Source organism: Bactrocera tryoni, unplaced genomic scaffold (assembly GCF_016617805.1).
Source record: "Bactrocera tryoni isolate S06 unplaced genomic scaffold, CSIRO_BtryS06_freeze2 scaffold_834, whole genome shotgun sequence".
In the NCBI taxonomy this organism is placed as follows: domain Eukaryota; kingdom Metazoa; phylum Arthropoda; class Insecta; order Diptera; family Tephritidae; genus Bactrocera; species Bactrocera tryoni.
The window spans coordinates 73,343-95,106 of record NW_024396487.1 but is presented as its reverse complement, the minus strand read 5'-3'; the positions used below and the strand labels follow the sequence as shown (position 1 = coordinate 95,106).

Below are 21,764 nucleotides of genomic sequence, written 5' to 3'. Positions count from 1 at the left end.
CGCGAACGACAGACAAAGTGAAAGTGACGGCAATGAAGATGAGCATAAGGTGAGCGCAACGGAGCGCGTGGACGGTAATGGCGCCAAGTAGCAGACTTAAAAACTCAAGCACGGCGAATGCCACAGGCGACACAGAGACACGCAAAGTCATTGCGGAATTTATGTGCTTAAGTGGCTGCGTCGCAGAAGAGACGTGAAGAAAGATAGTGAAACGAAAAAGGGAGAGTCTGTGTCACCAAATATTGAAGAAGCCAGAAACAGAGTCGGCAAAATGTGAAAGCAGTGATAAAAAACGTCAGCTGATTTGTAGGTAGCTACATATACGAGTATGTAGTTGCATCCTCTATACACACTTGAGACTCGCCTTGTAAGCACTGCAAGCAAGCATACAGTTAATCTATGTACCTTATTTTGGATGCTTGAATACCACCTCGGTAGTTATCGAGCATACTATATGTGATAGGGAAGCATGCTCTAAGCGTATTTGGAATCAATATATTGTCTGGCTGTTAAATCAGGATGAAAATATAAATTGAAGTGGCATGCGTGCATACGCATTGACAGCCTCATATCATTGTTGATATATGACACTATAACACTCCTTGTAGGAATTTTAAGTTTGATGTTGTGATGACTTTTGTAAGATATTTTACGAAGATAGACCAGACTAAAATATTGACTTTTGGATTATTGGAGTACTCAGACGAACTGAAATAAAAAAGTAGAAGACAGCACTGAAAAAATTTAAAATTCTAATACCAAATTCATGAAGAGCATTATATGTAATTGCCGATTAGATATGAGTTTATGAGTCAACAATCATCGGAATGTGTGAAAAAACGAACCGAAAGCAAAAAAGCCACGCCAAAGACGTTCAGAAATTAGGGTGATGCTCATTGGTTTTATCGATAATCGTGATTTAGTGCATCATGAATTTGTTTTAGAGGGACAGATGGCAATAAGGAGTTCTATTTGGGCGTATTGAAGCGTTTGCGTGAGAACATCCGTTGAAAACGGCCGGAATTGTGGAAGAACACGTGGATTTTGCACGATGACAATGAACCATCGCATCGAGCTATGATTGTGATCGAATTTAAAGCCAAAAACGCAATGAAAAACATGAATCAACTAAAAATTTCAACAGATTTGGCTCCGCCTGACTTTTTATTGTTCCCCTAACTGTCGTTTCCCGTTTTCAGTCGATCGAAGCAATAAAACAAAATTCGCTGAAGAACTGAAGGCCATTCCAAAAAGTACTTATGAAAAGTGTTACGAAGACTGGAAAAATCGTTGGCATAAGTGCAATTCATCTGGTGGGATTAATTTGAAGGCGGCAAAAGAAATATTTATTTTCGGGAACTTTTTTGTTTAGTCATGTAAGTGTTACCAAAAAAAGTATATAAGTAGTACTTATGAAAAAATATAAAACATTTGCACCCTGAAAAGGTGAAAGAAAGAAAAGAAAGAATCGAGAATTATTTATTTAAATCTCCCGCTTATATGGTAGACAGGTACATTTTTTTCCTAGGTTGGCACAACTGTTCTTAATTATGATGCCAATTAGCGCAATCTGTCAACCAGTGTGTTTACAGCACCTGTTTATGTCAGTTGAGTCAGCTCTCGCGTCGAATTTGTTTTGATGTCTTCAACTAACTCAAAACGGTTTACCCGGAATCGTTCTTTGAGTTAGAAGAATAGCCAGAAGTCACATGGAGCTAAATCAGGTGATCAGGTGCTTGCTCAATGATATTTGTCTTTCTTGACAGGGTGTAAATATAATAGAGACGTTTGATATGAATGAGCAGGCTTAACCAGCGGGGAGGGCCGGCAAGAGCTCGCTGAGGAATACCGTGTGGAGAAAGGAAGAATAAGCAAATCCAAAGTGAAAACGATGCTCATTGTCTTCTTTCACATCAAAGGCATCGTGCACCATGAATTTATCCCTCCTGAACAAATCGTCAACGCCAAGTTTTGCGTGGAAGTCCTCAAGAGACTCAAACGTAGGGTCAATAGGGTCAGAGAAGACATTGCAGTTGTTAGAAAGTTTCACCACGAAAACGCCCCGGCTCACAACGCCTTTCTTGTGAACAGCCACCTAACTAAGTTCGGCATTTCAACGCTTCCGCAGCCGTCGTACAGCCCCGATGTGGCCTCCCTCGGAATTTTTTTGTTTCCTTGCTTGAAAAGGCCGATGAAAGGTAAGCATTTTGAGACAACAGAGGGCATCCAAGCAGCACGCACCTCGGCTCTCAACGCTATTCCGGAGAATGCATTCCGTGACGACTTCAACGCAAAAACAAAAAAATTGCGCTGGCAGCGCTGCATCGACGCAGAAGGAGCCTATTTGAAAGTTCTTTAAAGTATTGTAATTATTGGTTTTTTAAATAGACTCAGTCCTATTACTTTCCGGACAAACCCTGTATGTCAATGTCGTTGTATAATCTCATACAGCTCATCGTTCCATCGATAAAAATATACTCGGATCGGTCCATTTAAACTGCACGCTCAAACTGAATCACTAAATTTTATTTTTTATATCTCTTTGTATAAGCTCCTCATACCTCAATTATTGTGTGAAATCTTGGGTGTTGAATGGAGTCACGGCTAATGAATCGTAATGTTGCATATACAAAAATATATTGATATTGAAAACAGGTAATACCAATTTATTCACTTCCATACGACTACATCGCAGATATGACGACTGACCAAAACAAAGTTACGTGAGAAGTCACAACTTCAACACTTAAATAACCATCTGCCCATATGCCACAGAAGCCTAACCTGTAAGCTCACCTAAAGGTGAACAAGCTACTATGTTAAGCACTCAGCAAACCGCCTGAACGGTTTCCTCCAACCGCGAAACCATACATAAAACGTATACGAATAAAAGTGGGGCGAAACCTGAAATTACACAGTTATTTGTTATTCAAAACAAATCGACGACACGTCATAAGGAGCACGCAGTTAAGTAACAACGTAGGAAATGCGAATATGTGGACTGGCAAGTGGGGGCCGAAGGTGCAGATAAGAATCGAATATAAAAAGTGAAAGCGAAATAAATTTTACATGCAAAATTTGGATTCGAACTTTCATCAGCAGGTGGGAAAGCAATGCGCGAGTATGTGTGGGAAGAATAGGTGCGTGTGAAGCAGATGAATTACAAACAAAACTTCGGCACGCGAGTCTTGAATTGATATGAGTTCAGATATATGGTTTCCACTTCCAGTGAACGAATTGAGAGTGTCACAGTGGACTGTCAGTCGAGAAGTTAAAACGCGAGTAAAGGAGGAGATGTATTAGCCAAGGAGTTTTCTTTATTTTGTGCTTCATTCACTAACACCGCAGGCAATTCAACAAGATTGTAAAAAAATTGGTGAAACACTATATGTCACCGAATCCAATAAGTCTGTTTGTCAAGATTATTGTTACTAGCACCCGTTAGATGTGTGTGGCCCAATTCCTTGCGCCCCTCTTCTTCACTTCTTCACAAAGTCGAAATATAGTGACACATTCAAATTTGTTTTTCAGCATATTCCCTTCCTGACGTAACATTTTCGTAACACGTCTTTTTGGCGTATTTAGTGACAGAGTAACAGAGCCTGAGAGGAAAGTATGAATATGTTATAACTGTTTATTATGTACTATAACGTTTACATGTTTATTAGTTTTACTATGCTTAGACTTACCTCTGACACGTGTCACTAAACACAGTGTTGTTGACGCTGTCTCCCAATTGTTAACAGGCTGCGAACAGGAGCTATTGTCCGCACCACATACGCCACAGCTGTCAATCTTTTTCGTCAAAGCGATTTTTAAATCACATCCAAATCGCTGAAAGGAAAGTGAGAACATTATAATTATGAAATAAAATCTTAAGATATGTAGAATTGATTTTAAAATATAATAGTTGGGGTTATGTAAGTTAAAAGCGGATTCAGATTTATCTTCGGTACAGCATTCCCACAAAAAAAATGTTTCTTGAATATTTTGGCTATAATCTTTGAACTTGATATATCCTTCGGAATATTATACAGAAACTACAAGCATGAAAACTGAAAATGTGAATGGGAACGTAAAAGGTACCAGCAATTGAACCACTTTTAATCACAAGATTGAATTATTATTATACAATAAGGAAAATTTTCAATACACAAAGTATCATAAACAATTTTTGTTGGGCACTTAAGTTCCCAGAAATATAATCGAGCCCATATAATTAAAGTAAAATTTTCCTGCAGACGTTTCAATTGAGTTTCTTAGAGTCGGATGCTATCATCCAAAGAATTGCAAAACTTCTTTGCATTTATTGCAATAATTGGAGGTAATAATTTGTGAACATATTTAAATATGATAGCAATGCTATGGATGGTTAGGTTAAAATGGTAATGGAAAATAAAAAAATAAAATTTAACATAAGCTAAAATGGTCACAGCGTTTCGGGTGGAAAGTAATGTCAATGATACATTTGCTAAGTAAATAGAAAAAATATATCTCTTTTCCTATTATTCTAATACAACAAATATATCTGAGTTGGATATCTTTGGTTGAATCGAATATATTAGGAAAATACTGTGGTATTTGCCGACCAAGACTGACAATAAGCAATTTTCTTGTAAGTATATGTGACCTGGTCTACGGAAAGGGGGCTTAGGTGTCAAAAAATCAATTTTTCACTTTTTAGTTGATTCGGATAGAAGATGAGATGCTTTTTCACGTAATAGAATCCAAAAAAATTGATTTGTTTGACACCTAAGCCCCCTTTCCGTAGACCAGGTCATATATAATTAATAAACTCTCTTCAGTGAAACAAAGTTGAAATGTGTCACAAAAGTGCTTATATTATCGGTCTTGGTCGGCACATATATTTTTATAAAAATTAAATATTAATTTAGAAAGTTTTTTACTAAAGTTGTAAATTAAAAGTTTCCCTCTTATAACAATACTTTTATTTACTCCTGTTACGCTTATAAGACGATGTGCGAAGAGTGTAAGTAGCAGTAAACACGAAAGGCAGTGAAACTCCGTAAAAACGGTTTTCCTGTCATTCGAAAGACACTCCAAAGGCACAGAAAGACACATTCACCTTGAATTTGTTGGCGTGAACATACATATATATGCATGTATGGAGCTTTGTATTTATTCACGTGGTATTGTATGTAATGTTGACTCCCAGACATATCGAGGCCTAGACATATTCGAGGAAATAGCACTTTTGCGGTTGCGAATGATTTATTGGTTTGCTTACGAACTCATACGGACTGTAACTTTTTTACTACAATGCGAAATATTAGAAAACAGACATTTTACGAGCCCTGCAAACCTCCTTTGTGTCAGTCGGTATGTCTATAATAGTCGGTTTTACAAGTTCAATGGAGTGTCAATAAGTTTCTGAGGCATACACAAAAATGTAGGAATGTCTATAAAGCAAAATAAAACCAACAATAACAATAACGATAGACTAAAAAGAAAAAATCTAAATACAAATTCAGTAATCATACACAATAAAATCATTTCAACGCTCGTAACTTTAGTCAACAAATGTTTTACATCGAGTTACCGCACAACTTGGTTTTAAAGCCAATCTACTTATAAAAGTTGGTTGCTGTCCAATTTCCTCCATTTTCACAAAGTGTCATAAAAACGTAAGTAGAATGCCATGCACTAAATTTTGTCGAAATCGATTGGTCGGGCCACGAGATATGGGATTTCCCTAAAATGTGGGCGGTGCTACGCCCATCATCCGATTTTCACACCGGCTTCTATGAAGCGCTGTTATATATGATAAAATTTCTTTTCTCTGACGTATTTAGTTATTATTGTATAAAAAAGTTATCTAAAAGCTCCGGATGGATCAACCGCCCCATCAGATTATTATAGATTTGACTGATGTGTTTGCATTTTTAAAACGAATTGGAAAGTATGGAAACCCGAGGCCGTTTCTAAAGGTCAAGCGCCAGAAATGACGTTAGCGTCACTGAAACCAAACCATTTTCTTCCCGCATATTTTATCAAAGCGCATCTTGGTTCGTGCGATTGCCATACATTTGGTAAGCTTTTTTGGCCGCGGTGAATTATGTACGTTTGTACACATTTGCACAAATGTCGCGTGCCACACGTTATCATAAATTTCCAGTAACTGACATTCGACTCCAAAACAAGGCAAAAAAAATAAGAAAAAGCAGCAATAGACACAAAATCGGACAAGAACGGCCGATCCTGGCGGATGCATTTACCGCCCGATGACCACGCCATTATTTGTTGCACGATTAGAGGATGTGAGTAACATATAATATACTTGATTGTTATTGCATTCCAATGCTCACCCGCATATCAACGCACATGGCCCCATGTTGCCGTAGTGCGGTAAACACTCGCAGAGTGTGACGTCATAGGGCACATCATTCACCTCTCAATTTGATCACAGTGCGAGTAGTATAAATCGAGAATATTAAGAAGAGACAGAATATGTTTATTATTAAGTATAAGAGAATACAAATTTTCTAGGCCCGCCTGCTGAGCTGTTTAGACCGTCAGAAAGCAATATCTTGAAATGATATAAGAACGGTGAAATTAATGATTCGGTTAGTGTAGATTCCTTCGGGTTTAGTGTAAAGAATATAACAATATTGCAGTTTTTCTCATTTTGCGCGACGCCTTTTTAAAGTATATATGTATATTAAAGCGCTCCGAAGTTTTTTTCCTCTTTATCCTGTCACGCCACTCTACAAAACTAAGCCAGCTACTTCTTGAAATATATGAAATACATATATACAATACATATAGTAATTATTTTCACTCACTTCAAGTTCATTCTTCAAATCGGAAGCGGTCTTCCATTTGCCATCGAAAGCTTGACTGGCTTTCAGGCGTTTCGACAGCGATGTACTTGTATTGTCAATGAAAATTTTCATCTAAAAATAGAATAAAAATACGAAATGGTAATAAGTACAGAAAAGTAGAGTAATCAATTAAAAAGTCTTCGATAAAATAGGCGAAACAACATCCATTTAAAATAATCAAAATAATTACAATCTACTCTACCCTACTATTAGCCTTACATTTATTTCGCTTACGTTGGCCTTTCGTGCTGCTTTGTGAACGTTTTTAAACTGTGATAGTTGTATTTGTTACTGACTTTTAAATAATTGATATTTGTCATTTGCTGTCAGTCAGTAAGTCAGTCACGTTGCTGCCATTTCGAATGCAAATGACTACCAACGAAGTTGAGGAAGGAGGCGAAAGTAAGAATAAGCGAGTACCAGCAGTGTCAGCCGGTAAAAGTTGCTACGAGCTTGAGCCGGTTCCATTGGCATGACAACGTTGTGTTCAAGAAGTCTTGCTGTGGCACTTTAATGCCCCATAAAACATTAACCCCACGGCGCCGGCTGTCAATGTTGCAAGCAACTGAGCGAAAAAACAACAAAAGCAACAAAAATACGAATATGGCAGAATAGGAAAAAAAGAGAGTAAAAGCAACAAGGCTGGGACGTCTACAAAAAGAGTTAACGGTTGTTTGAGGATTTTAAGAAACCCAAGTTAGGCACATTTGTGTCAAAAATGGAAACTGCGACATAACTAAGCATGAATTTTGGGCTCTCGATGGAATCTACTTAAGCTAAAATACATATATCCATATACATACATAAGAACAGTAAACGAATAGTATCATCACCCTTCATGCAATAATAAGTTTACTCAAGCGGCGTTAATCCCTTAACATTTTCTTGTATTGCAAATACATACATATCATACATACACATACATAAGTAAATTGGGCCTTTTGTGATTATTATACTCTCGCAACAATGTTGCTAACGAGAGTATTATAGTTTTGTTCACATAACGGTTGTTTGTAAGTCCTAAAACTAAAAGAGTCAGATATAGGGTTATATATACCAAAGTGATCAGGGCGACGAGTAGAGTCGAAATCTGGATGTCTGTCTGTCCGTCCGTCTGTCCGTCCGTCCGTGCAAGCTGTAACTTGAGTAAAAATTGAGATATCATGATGAAACTTGGTACACGTATTCCTTGGCTCCATAAGAAGGTTAAGTTCGAAGATGGGCCAAATCGACCACTGCCACGCCCACAAAATGGCGGAAACCGAAAACCTATAAAGTGTCATAACTAAGCCATAAATAAAGATATTAAAGTGAAATTTGGCACAAAGGATCGCATTAGGAGGGGCATATTTGGACCCAATTGTTTTGGAAAAGTGGGCGTGGCCCCGCCCCCTACTAAGTTTTTTGTACATATCTCGGAAACTACTGATAGCTATGTCAACCAAACTCTACAGAGCCGTTTTTTTAAGGCATTTCCATATACAGTTCAAAAATGGAAGAAATCGGATAATAACCACGCCCACCTCCCATACAAAGGTTATGTTGAAAATCACTAAAAGTGCGTTAACCGACTAACAAAAAACGCCAGAGACACTAAATTTTACGGAAGAAATGGCAGAAGGAAGCTGCTCCCAGGCGTTTTTTAAAAATTGAAAATGGGCGTGGCCTCGCCCACTTATGGACCAAAAACCATATCTCAGGAACTACTAGACCGATTTCAATGAAATTCGGTATATAATGTTTTCTTAACACCCTGATGACATGTGACGAAATATGGGTGAAATCGGTTCACAACCACGCCTTCTTCTAATATAAAGCTATTTTGAATTCCATCTGATGCCTTCTCTGTATAATACGAGTATAAACATTAGGAACCAATGATGATAGCGGAATAAAACTTTACAAAAATACGGTATTTGAAAAATATTTAAATGACGAATAATGAAATCTCGATTATCACTTTACCATGCGAGAGTATAAAATGTTCGGTGACACCCGAACTTAGCCCTTCCTTACTTGTTTTTTTATTGTTATTGCGTCATTGATCCCATCTGACGTCTTGTGGTTACTGTTATTATTAATTTTATTACTTGTTATTGCCTTATTGTTAGCTGTGATTGACATTGATACTTGAATATTTGTTTATTTTATAGAATTGATTATTATTCCTGCATCTTTTTGGTATGTATGTATAAACAGATATAATTCAATATAATTCTTCTTCACAGCTGTCACTTGGATTTTTTGCCAATTTCCGGTGATTACTATCGAAGGCGAAATCGTTTGTTGCAATGTGCAGAGGCGAGTCAGAAAAGCCGAACGTAAATCACAGCACGATACCTGAAGAGGGAAGCGAGACGCATTTGCAGACAAAAAAAAAAAAGAAAACGGCCGAAATATGTGGCTATGAAGAGTTTGCCAAGCTGGTCTTTAAGGGTAATGCTCGAAAATTTTACGAAAAGATGCGGCGACTAACAGATCATTCTCTTGTATAACCCCCAGAGGTGAACCCTTGACTGATGCCCAGCGTATTGGAATTGAAATGTGCTCTGAACAATCCACAAAAAGGAAGACCCCACAACTGAGCCAACTATCGTGGGATAAGTCTAAGTATTGTGTGAAAGATTAAAGCCCATCGTCAACAAACTGATTAGCCTTATTAGTGTGGTTTTAGGCTCGGAAAATCAATGAGTGACCAGATGTTCACCATGCGCCAAGTCTTTCAAAAAGACTCATGAAAGGAAAATCGACACACACCACCTCTTCGTCCGATATGTCTGAACTTAGTATTCCCGCAAAATTAATACGGCTTGTAAACTGAGTAAGCAATTGAGAAGTAAAGTCCTCTATCGACGAACAAAAACAAAACTCTATAAGTCACTCTTTATTCCCGTCCTGCAATGTGGTGCAGAGGTATGGACGATGACAACATCTGATTAGTCGGGGTTACGAGTTTTAGAGAGAAAAGTTCTGCGGTTTATGGTCCTTTGCGTACTGGCAACGGTGGATACTCCAGTCAATAGAACGATGGTCTGTATGAGGTATATGACGACATTGACAGAGTTCAGCAAATTAAAGACAGCGGTTACGCTGGCTATGTCATGTCGTCCGACTGGACGAAAACACTTCAGCTCTAACAGTATTCGAAACAGCACCCGTCGGTGGATGCATAGGAACAAAAAAACCTTCAATCTGTTAAAAAGACCGTGTAGAGCGAAAAGGAACATTGACGAAGAAATATATGTATATAAACTTTCTATAGTCAAGTTGTACATATTCGTAAAGGACCTTGATCGAGTACAGCATACAAACGCAAAAGTTATATTATGTAGCAATTTTTAACGCAACTTTTCTAATAGGAAGATTCGCTAAATTTTGATCAATTTATTAGGTTTTTTGGTTCAGTGAAGGCAAAATCAGGATAACGAAGTTAGTATATTGCATATGGAGATCTTAAACAAGTTTCTTAAATTTCAGTCATTTGAATTGAAATTGAAATTTTTTTCCATATACAGGCCAATCTATAACGGAATCATACTTCTAAAATCTCTTTTATTTGAACTATCGATCCAAATACTACTTGCAAACAACAAAAATTATTTTAAAATTTGTAGATAAGAAGCTAGTTGTATTTCAATTAATCCTTTATAACTAAAAACTTTTCAAATTTGAAGTTCCATGGAATTTTAAGACATTAAAAATGATCTATGACTATTTGCCCCTTGAAGCGGAAAATATCCTATACTTTTTCGGTCAAGTCAGGAATAATAATAATAAAATACGCAAGAATACTTCCAGCATTCTTATAATTTATACCTGCCAAAAAATATCCAACCCGTTATAAATCCGAGCTTAATAAATGATAAATTGAGCTCTGACTCTGCAAATTATTTCCTTCATTATTTTAATTTAACATTTTTAAGCAAGAATCAACATATATCCTTAATGCGGAAATAATAAAAATGATGCAAATTGAAAGAGAAAGCCTAATAAACAAAAAAAAAATATTTATATATACATACATATGTACATACAGGCGAGCAATAATGCGCCTATCAGCAGTGCTTCTTCCCATCTCAATTCTGCTCACGTCCTCGTTGAACTGCTATGCTTGCTTTCGCTACCAATAGCAGTTCTCTGCTCATTCAAGCTTTCAGACACTCTATTTGGTTGAGATTAAGAATTACAAAAAGAGTGGAATGAAATGAAGGCATTTGTTGCAACAACAGCAACATTTACAACCCGTAAGCATTTTTGAACGCGGTCTTGAACCAGCCGCACCGACTTCTCATCTACTGTGGTATGCAACAGTCAGCAGCATATATCATTACAAGTGCTGAATAAGAATTTTCGTGAGTGCTGGTGACTGCTGTGAAAATCTTGTAGTGAAAGGCAACATGAAAAACCATCATGTGCTCATCATTGTGTGTGTAAAAGGAAAGTTAAATGACTATTTAAGAGTCCATTACGCAATTACCTCATTAAAATTAGCCAGTGAAGATACAGAAGTGACGTTATTTAAGCTCAAGCTCTCAAATCCTGAGAAGCTTGTTTGACTTTATGAGGCTGAAAATGTGAGGTAAAAACATATTATAATGGACTGTCACCGGTGCTCTCTTAAAACAAAAGTAATTGCGAAAGTAAATTTCAGATTGAAATTTGCACCAAAGAATATAACACATTACAAAATTTTAGACAATGGAGATTTTGAGCTAGCCCAACATTATGGTTAAAGCTTTTGTGTGAAATATGTGGTTGTAGGTCACGTTGTCTAACATCCACCCAAAATTTGCCACACCAAATGCGTAATGCGAAATTAAAAAACCGAAAAATTAATATCAGTTAATGCCATGTGTAAGTGTGTATACCACATACGTATAGATGTTTCAATATTTCTGAGTTAACACATGGACGTAGCTTGCTGGCTATTTATCTTGGAGAGTTACGGGGTAGCACTTTCGGTCATAACGAGGCCGAGCTGTTGTTCACAATGTTGAAATCATGTATGGTATACATATACGTATGTGTTTGTTACATATAAACGTACAATTTTATATGGCTGTGTGTACCAAGGCCACACAGAAATAGACTTCCAGCACTTTGCCACATTTGCCATTTCGGTAATTATTTATTTATGAACTGAAACGGCTTCAATAAGTCATTTCGCATGACGCTTCGGTACCGTTGAATGCCAGAAGTGTTGGAAAATGAAGAATGTGTCGAGAAATTCAATACTCGTACAAGTGGAAACTGAAAGCGTTGATGATGGCCGGTAGTAGGTAAAAATAAGTGTTAAAGCGTGCGAAGACATGGACGTTGCGGGTATTAAAAAAGGAAAGAAAAAAATTAACCAAAAAAGTTTTCAGCAGTAGGTTCTAAGAATATGTCGATTATTTATTAAAAAGGTCAATGTAAATGCCATAGCTGTAACGAAGGTTACAGTAAATACACTCGAGCGTGTCTCTCGTAATGGTTAGAAACAAATATAAGCATGATTTGCCGCCTATAAGCAAGTACCGCTAATGTACACGTGTCCTCGCATACTCTCCGCGCACCATTTGGCTACGTATTCTGATTGACTTTCTTTCCCAGAAGGGTCTTCAAGGCTTGCGCTGTCTTTCAATCAATTTGACTGACATTCCTTTACCATTAATTTTCGATAACCTACAGTTCATTCTTATGTCGAATTAATTTGTATTCCGGTACTAAGTCAGCGCAACGATATTTAAGAAGCAAGCAAACTTATTATTAGATATACATTTTGACAAAAAAGCATCCGGTAATTGTAATAAAATTCCCGGGTAAAAGATATTTCGAAAAATGTGATTTGCTCAGTTGGTAGGACCGTCCTTAATTACTATGCCAAATATGAGCGCGATTTGTTAACCAGTATGTTTACAGCAGTTGCTTAAGTCGGTATACCTCAGTAGTGCGTGCGATTTTAACAATGGATAAGAATATCGATAAAAGAATTTCTCGTAAATTTTGTATTTCTTACCAAGGTCCGTGGGCAGAATCATTGCCAATGTTAAAAAGGCTTACTGTGATTCATTTTTATCAAAAACACCAGCGTACGAGTGGTATAAAGCCTTCAGAAACGGTCGAGAGATCGTCGAAGCCATTCTGTACGACCTTAAACCTCTTCAACTGATGACAGTATTAAAAAAGCGAAATACATGGTGAAAATCGTCAGGTAAGTGTTAAAAAGATGACAAAAGAGCTCGACATCTCTCGTGAAACCCGTTCGATCAATAGGATGAAATAAAATTCGATAAATCAGCTGAAGTCCATCCCAAAAAGTTCTTATGAAAAGTGTGTCGAGGAAAAGAAATCATTGGCATAAGTATACATCAAATCGGGGGAGGGGGGTGGAGAATTACTTTGATGGCAATAAAAAAAAATGATGAGTAATCAAATATCGGGTGATTTTTTAAGAACTTGATAACTTTTTTTTAAAAAAAAACGCATAAAATTTGCAAAATCTCATCGGTTCTTTATTTGAAACGTTAGATTGGTTCATGACATTTACTTTTTGAAGATAATTTCATTTAAATGTTGACCGCGGCTGCGTCTTAGGTGGTCCATTCGGAAAGTCCAATTTTGGGCAACTTTTTCGAGCATTTCGGCCGGAATAGCCCGAATTTCTTCGGAAATGTTGTCTTCCAAAGCTGGAATAGTTGCTGGCTTATTTCTGTAGACTTTAGACTTGACGTAGCCCCACAAAAAATAGTCTAAAGGCGTTAAATCGCATGATCTTGGTGGCCAACTTACGGGTCCATTTCTTGAGATGAATTGTTCTCCGAAGTTTTCCCTCAAAATGGCCATCAGAGATCATGCGAGCTTTGGCAAGCGCCACTCTTGTTGAAACCACATGTCAACCAAGTTTTCTTCCATTTTTGGCAGAGCGGTTGACATGTGGTTTCAATAAGATGGCACTTGCCACACAGCTCTCGCGATTCTATTTTTGAGGGAAAACTTCGTGAAATGCTAAGTTAAACTACCAAGATCAATTTAACGTTTAGACTATTTTTTGTGGGGCTACGTCAAGTCTAAAGTCTACAGAAATTAGCCAGCAACTATTCCAGCTTTGGAAGACAACATTTCCGAAGAAATTCGGGCTATTCCGGCCGAAATGCTCGAAAAAGTTGCCCAAAATTGGACTTTCCGAATGGACCACCTAAGACGCAGCCGCGGTCAACATTTAAATGAAATTATCTTCAAAAATGTAAATGTCATGAACCAATCTAACGTTTCAAATAAAGAACCGATGAGATTTTGCAAATTTTATGCGTTTTTTTTTAAAAAAAAGTTATCAAGTTCTTAAAAAATCACCCGATATATAATATTTATATCATCTACATATATGTATATGCAAACAGATATATGCATATGTCTTTTAAGTTGTGGAATTGTGGATAGTTGTGCTATAGGCTAGAACACGCCACTCATATATGGTAGTCTTCTGCGAGCACTTAATGTCACTCATACGCACTGTCAGCGAGACAATTCAAAGTTGCAACTTTGTGTGAATGCATGCGCTGGTAACGTATGTATGTATGCTTGATTCGTATGTGTAAATGTGCGGAAAGCTTTAAAGAAAAGCGAATAAAAGGCAGTGTAAGAATTTATGACAAAGTAATAACCAAACAAAAGTCTATACAGTTAACAGCACATTATATATATATGTATATAGTTATATGGTATGCTGAAGTATAAACAATTTTGAAAGCTCCGCGTGCCACAGTACATTATCACCACAAGTCGAAACTTCAACACGTCCGAGAAAGGAAAGAACAATGTCGATTGTTGTACTATGCACCACTTGACTTTCGACTGTATTGGAAACAAAAGCAAATTTCAAAGATAACGAGCTTGTTTATAGCAAGGTATGAATACTTGTATAACGATGTAGAGCAATACCAACAGAAACAAAGTATAGGAAAACAAGTACAGAAATAGCAAATGAAACGCAAAATATTTAATTATTTTAATTTTTTTTTATATTTTCGATCGACTGAAAACGAGTTCCACAGTGAAGCAATTTCAGTTTCACACCGAGGCAAATTCGGTGAATACGGTGGTTGACTGATGGTATTAATTGCATTTTTAACTTTATATTCGGTCACAAACGTGGCTCGATGTGAAGGTGCATTATCATCGTGAAAAGATTTGTTTACGGTAATCTTTTTGAAAAAAATTTAGCTTTATTGGGACGAATCGTGCAAGAACGTTTTTCATACCTAAAATATCTACTAAAATTGTTCGAACGGACTGGCGAGAGATGTCTCTCTTGCCATTTTACTAACACTTGCTGACGATTTTCAAGCACGATATTCGTGGTTTGGTGCACAATGAATTTGTTCCGGAGAGACAGATGGTCAATAGGAATTAGCCATCAAAAGTAACAACAACAACAAAATACGCAAAAAGTGTGTAAAGTTTTCCAGCACTTTGCTTTGCGGATTAGCAGCCCATACGCATAAATTTGCATCGATATAATATAAGTATTTCAGTGGGTGAAAATAAGTACACACAACGCACATACATACTTAAACGAAGAAATAACCGGTTTACCGGCAATAAAAAGTGCAACGCTGAATACAAGAAAGCAACAGACTATAATTGAATAAAATTTCGTATACTGGCTCAACAACTTAGTGGCAGCTGCTTTGGCAGCAACAAGATGTGGCAAAACGATAAAAATGAAGAAATTAAAACAAGTAAAAGTTAGCAGCTGTGACACACTTTGATTTCTCACGAAAGCCTTGTGAGGAGCTAGACATATTCTCCATACAACCATACATCTCTGAAATCATGTGTATGTTGAAAAAATAATGTATCCATGGGTGTAATGGTGTTTGCAGCAACTTTATGCTTGAGCTTGAAATAAAACTTTGCATGCATTCGGCAGTTTTTGACACGCTGCATTGATTTTGCTAAAAGGAAGTGTAGTCATAGAGTTGACATGGCTACAAAAGTATTATTAGACGAAATTTTGACAAATAAAATAAAGATGTGAAGAATTAGCTACATATGACAGCTCTGCTTTTTTTACAGAAGAAGTTTCAGTTGAAGAAGTGGGATTGGTTTTAAAAGCTTAAATTTACACAAAATAATTTCCTACAAATGCATAAATATACCTTAAGTTAGTCGCCTTGACGTGGCGAAGGAGCTTAAGTAATAGTTAGGTGCACATCCCAAATGGGAACGAACTTTACTCTTATGAACCAAGAAGGACACTTCATAATTCCCACAATGGTGATCTGGACAAATAAACTCTCGGTTTTACGTCCATTTCCTACGAAGTGACCAACCCTTTCCGGCCAACTCGTGGGACCAAACATGGACAAAGCAAAAAATACAAGCTACAAATTTGACGACAACTGTTGCGACTTCGGGGACTGCTACGACATATCGATTTCCAATAACGGAATCCGACAAAGATGATCTACTCGACGACGAGACGATAAATAGTACTACCGGACGTAACAGGCCAACGTACACCGGTAGTGAGAGCAGCGAAAACCGACTGATTTGGAAGCCTCCACCTCCAAAGCTACTAGGAGCACCAACAAAAGTGCACTGGAAACTAGAGGAGACAACCAGAAAAAGAAACGAAAAAAATCTCACAATCAACTGAGAAAAAACCGGCACCAGAGGGCAGTCTTTATACTTGGTCTGCACTCCCTCCTACTTACCACCCTATTTTCTTTTCATCCAAATATTTATCGTTTCCAACCAGAATTGTACTAATTTTTTGCAAATCGCGAAAGGCAAATCCGTGTTAGACGGCGAATAAAAATAAGGACAAAAAGCAAAGATATGCTGAAAGAAAACAAAAATAGGCATTAAATGGCGTTAACTACGGCGCCGTCGTTGGACTCGAGGCGGTGTATTGCTTAAGAGGGGGGCCTGCTTTTGAGGCTTCAAAAAATATATTTTTTCGAGGATTTTTTTGGGAGAGAAGGAAATAATTGATTAAAGCAAAATTTCTAGGATTTATAGTCATATATTTAAACATCATTTATAAATTTTTTCGATACGAAATCTTTGATAGTCTGCCTTTGGAAATCAATTGCCTGATGCATCTCGCATGTGCATTTGTCGGACGGCGAGCAGGATGCAGGTCGCAATTTCTATCTAAATCAAAAAATCCAAAGCGATTTAAATATCTTCTAGTTAAACTAGTTAAACTAAGAAAATTCCAAAAAAAGTGTAAAATTAAAAAAAAAAATTTTAAATTGGAAAAAGTGGTTTCTGACCAAACAAATTTTACTTTATGTTGTTTAAAACAAATGTTCAAACTTGACTTTTCTTAGGTTTTTTTAGTTTAAATAGAAGATAATTTAATTCTAAAGATAATAAACTTTACCCCAATTCCATACGATGTTTAGTGCTTTTTCTATCCTGCCCGCCAATTAAGAATAATCGTAAAAATGAAAAACCGAGAAATCGCGCGTCAAAGTTTTCGCTTTCTGCCCAAGCGCTAATATATCTGCTAGACGCTCGGTCACTATTTCCCTTCTAGCTTCGAAAATATTTCGAATTCCCATCTATAACTTTGGGGACATATTCTTAGATAATTTTTAAAGAGATTTAAGCAAAAAAAATCGATTTTTTAATATACTTAAAATTTTGAAAGCCTGCGTATGCAACAAGGAACTTACGATCGTTTCAGCAGCGAAAAATCGCTAAAATACATACAATGGTACACGTAATGCTATTATAATTGAGAGACTTACAAAGCCAATAGTGAAACATGGTCCGGCACTCGAAGTGTAACCAATTGAAAAATACATACATTGGGTTTGGAAAATTATTTCTATTTATTTTAAAGTACAAAATGTGTGAAAATAATTATAAATTCAGGACCAATTCACTTTTGCTCGATATAACCATCTTTTGCCTTTACTATGGCCTTGAGGCGGTCAAAAAACGAATGTGACTTGCCGGTATTGTGGCACACTCACAGACAATGGCTTTCTTCAGCATTTCGAGACTGGTGTATTCTTTACATCTGACCTTGCTCACCAAAATGGCCGAGAGAGAATAATTCATTGGATTCGCATCTGGTGAATTCGAGAGCCATTGTATGGTCATAATGAAGTTCGGAACGTGGTTTTTCAGCCATTCTTGGTTCACTCGCGCTTTGTGAGACGGTGCTGAGTCTTGTTGAAACGTCCATGGTTTGCGACCGAAATGTTCGTTTGCCCACGCCTTCAAAGCAGCCTCCAGAACACTTTTCCGATAATATGTCGCATTTACTTTGACGCCAGGCTCGATGAAAAAAATTGGAGAGCGCCTATCTGCGGTGACAACGGCCCAAACCATTATTTGTGGCGAGTGCTGCCTCTTGGTGGCCAATCGATGACTTTGATTATCCTATGAACGGTCGGTCAAGTAAACCCTATCGTTTTGAGAGTTTACGAATTGCTCAATTGGAAACATTTATTCGTCAGAAAACACAATGTTCGGAATTTTACCGCTTTCGGCCAAGCGAAGCAACTGCTTCACTCCCTCAAGTCTTACTTCTTACTGCTTCGGTGTGAGATCATGGGCCTTTTGGAACTTGTAAGGCTTGACCTTGAGCTCTTTTTCCAATATGCGTCGGATGCTGCGGTCGGATATTTTCAGCTCTTTAGCCATTTGATTGGCACTTTGCCGTGGATTTCGCTCAAGTCGCTTCTTCATTTTCCGAACCATCTCACGTGACATTGCAGTCTTTTGATAACCACCTCCATGGCGTTTTGCGATGCTACCAGTATCATTGTAACGAGTGATGGTGCGATAAACAAAACCTTTATTCACATTAAGGTGTATGAGCACACGAACAATTGCTGGCTGTGATTTTCCACCTAAATATAAAGCAATCACACTATTACGTTTGAATTCCATCGCTGATCACTTTTTTTGCGTTCACTTTTGGCAAAACGCTTTTGTACACTTGTGAACAATTATCCGAATTGTCACTCAGCAAATTTGTAGAAAGCTGATTCCAGTGCGACAGCTGCGCGAATGGACTGCACTTCGAGTGCCGTAATATTCGACCAAATACACCACATCCAACACGCAGTGAAGAAAATGTAGCAGCCGTAGTTGAGAGTATACACGTAGACCGGGGAATGCGCATTCGGTGTCGACTGCAGAATCCGGACTGACGTTTGGAACGACTTGGCTCATTTAACAGATTGTGCAAGACGTTTCCTTACGAGTTTATATATGTTTATGTTATTACAACGCTCTGCCAGATAAAGAGATCATAAAAGTTATGTTAACCAAGAACAGTGTTAAGTTTTGTGTGAAAGTAAGCTAAGGAAAAAGTAAGGTGAGTTACAGAAGGAAGCAGAAGTAGAAACGGTTAGTAAAGTTGCTAATGGGCCAACAAACTCGGCTAAGAATTCAGTAAAATTTGTTGACTTTTTGAAGATATTTAGGACAAGCTCTAACGTCTAAAATTTCCAGGATGTGTAGGTTTTCCACTATATATGCTTATGTTCTGCTCTTTTTCCAATAATTGCACAAATGAGAGCAACAGCAAAGAAAACTGGTATAATTTATAACTCGAAAGTATGTATTTGATCGGATTAAAGAATTTTAGGAAATATATGTATATTAGCGACATAAGAAAGAAATGTCTTTTCGTGTAATAATAAATATTCCATATTTAATTTAAAGTTTCTTTGTTTTTTTTTTTTTAATTAGGGAGCCTCAAAATGAATCACCCTATATAAGAAATGTTGATATCCTTAGCTATGTCGCTGACGCCAAATCGTCGTTTTCTTTACTTTTGCGTTATTATCGTCATCAACAGCAGTGAATGAACTACTCGAATGAGGCAAGTTTCGAAGATTTCACGATCATCCCTGAATGCTGTATATTCGGTAGGATTCTTAACAGATTCTTAAAATGAGGTAGTAATTTCAACACATTTTATACAGGAAAACTATTTATCTATGCTTTCCCCAGAAAGCTTTCGATTTTTGTTCTTATGAAGACTTACTATTTTCTAAAGTTTTTGAAACAAACTTGCTTAAATTATATTCAGCTTAAGAGTTTTAAGTATGCTACTGATGAAAAGCCAAAAGTTGTTAGTTATCTATCGAAGAATTCAGAATTTATATAAATATGACTATACTAAGCTTTTCCCTTACTTTTAAACTTACATTTCCAAGAGTAGAAGAAGTTTATACATCCAAGATTTTGTGCAAATGAGCCACAATGCTGAGTAACCCATGCACTACTGTATGACACTTGCATAGCGAGAAAATAGTAACACGCGTTTTTCCGTTACTTTTACTTTCCCCACAATGCTTTTCGTAACCACCTGTGATTTTTCCGGGTACCACTATTTTATTTTTTTGCCTTAGAACTAACTTTTAATTTTTATGCTTTCAACTTTGCACACACTTTCAGTTTTATTGCTGGAGAAGACTAACTGCATGGAACTTTTCTTTTACGTCTTTGTTTTAAAAGAAGTCGAAGTAATATTGAATGTGAAATCCTTTGCAGGATTTCCACTTCTTTTCGTGATTTATTTTATGCCTCACGTTTTGCACTTTTCGGGATGAACTTTTATGGCGAACACTAGATAAAAAAGATGGCGAAATTATCTAATGGCAGAGTAATGTGGCGAGTTGTTGCATATTAGGAGCACATTTATGCATTTTTTCAAGCGGAAAAAATACACTTTCACTGCATTTCCTTTTCCCGCCTTCTCTTCCGGTGCACATGGCAACAACACCCACGCCCGCCACGTAACCTTAGACTTTGTGGCGGCGACGCTACTTTTGTTGTCTTTATTGTTGCTGTTTCTTGTTTAGCCTTGCAACGGCTTTGCGAGGCACTTGCGAATTACCGACAAACCTGCAATGGCACGCCACATGGCTGCGTGTGTTTATGAAATCTAATCTAACTGACCGCAACAAAACGGACCAAAACAAAACCGAAACAGACTATCCCTCGGTATTGCAGTTGTGGAGTGATTGGTTTACGTGAGTTTCAGGTGGCACGTAGAATGCAGACAATACGGCGCGACGCAAGGACACACAAGCGCCGAATGACTAGACGCAGCACGACCCGACACAGTGCCCAGCATAGCCAGACGTAACGGCTTGAGACGCCAAGTGGCACTCAGCGAGTGCCTGAGAAGTAGGTGGAAGTGTCTGACGCAAGCACGCGTTTAGTTGTTTGTGTATGTGTGTGTGTGTGTTTGAGTGAGTAACGGCGTGTGAGTGGGAATAATGCCACGAATGTGACAGTGTAGTAATTGTTCGGAAGTGTGTATGTGGGTCTGCAATTTTATTTGTTTTTTAATTTTCTTACAATTTGAATTTTCGTACATGAAGCACTTAATTCAGGATTGGCCATACACTTATCGGCAGCCATGCTTGCTTCTTTTTTCTAGCTGCCTGAAGTTCATCGACACTATTTTAAATTTTTAATAGTTTTATATAATGTATTTATGTATTCATCTACACACCGATATTTCAAATACTTATGAACTACTCTCCAATATTAGTTATAATATTATAATCAACACACACAAATGCGAATAATCCCACTTTTTTACCAACAATAAACTATATTTAACCGCAGTCAATACGAAACTAACCATGGTTTCGGCTCAAATGCTAATGCTAAGCAAAGCCAAATACTCCACAAACACAATTGAGTGCAAACGAGAGCAAACTTACCACACGTGCACGAAGCAAGACGGATTTATAAATCGCTGACCCGATGTGTTGTTTGAGTATGTTGCAATTGGAAAGGAATAAATGTTGCAGAAAGAAGTATGTTAGCTCCCCTCTATTTTATAATTGAGGGAGTTTATTTTGATATGGCAATAAGTTGCAGACAACATGTGGCAGAAACTTGAGTGAGTGATATAAATGTTGCAGAACAAAGTAACATGTCCATTAGAAA

General features: G+C 37.4%; 1 pseudogene; it reads right to left on the bottom strand.

The window, feature by feature from the left end:
* The window catches only part of LOC120781990, a 53,410-nt pseudogene extending 32,000 nt beyond the window's left edge, over positions 1–21,410 (bottom strand).
* Positions 21,411–21,764: the final 354 nt, after the last annotated feature.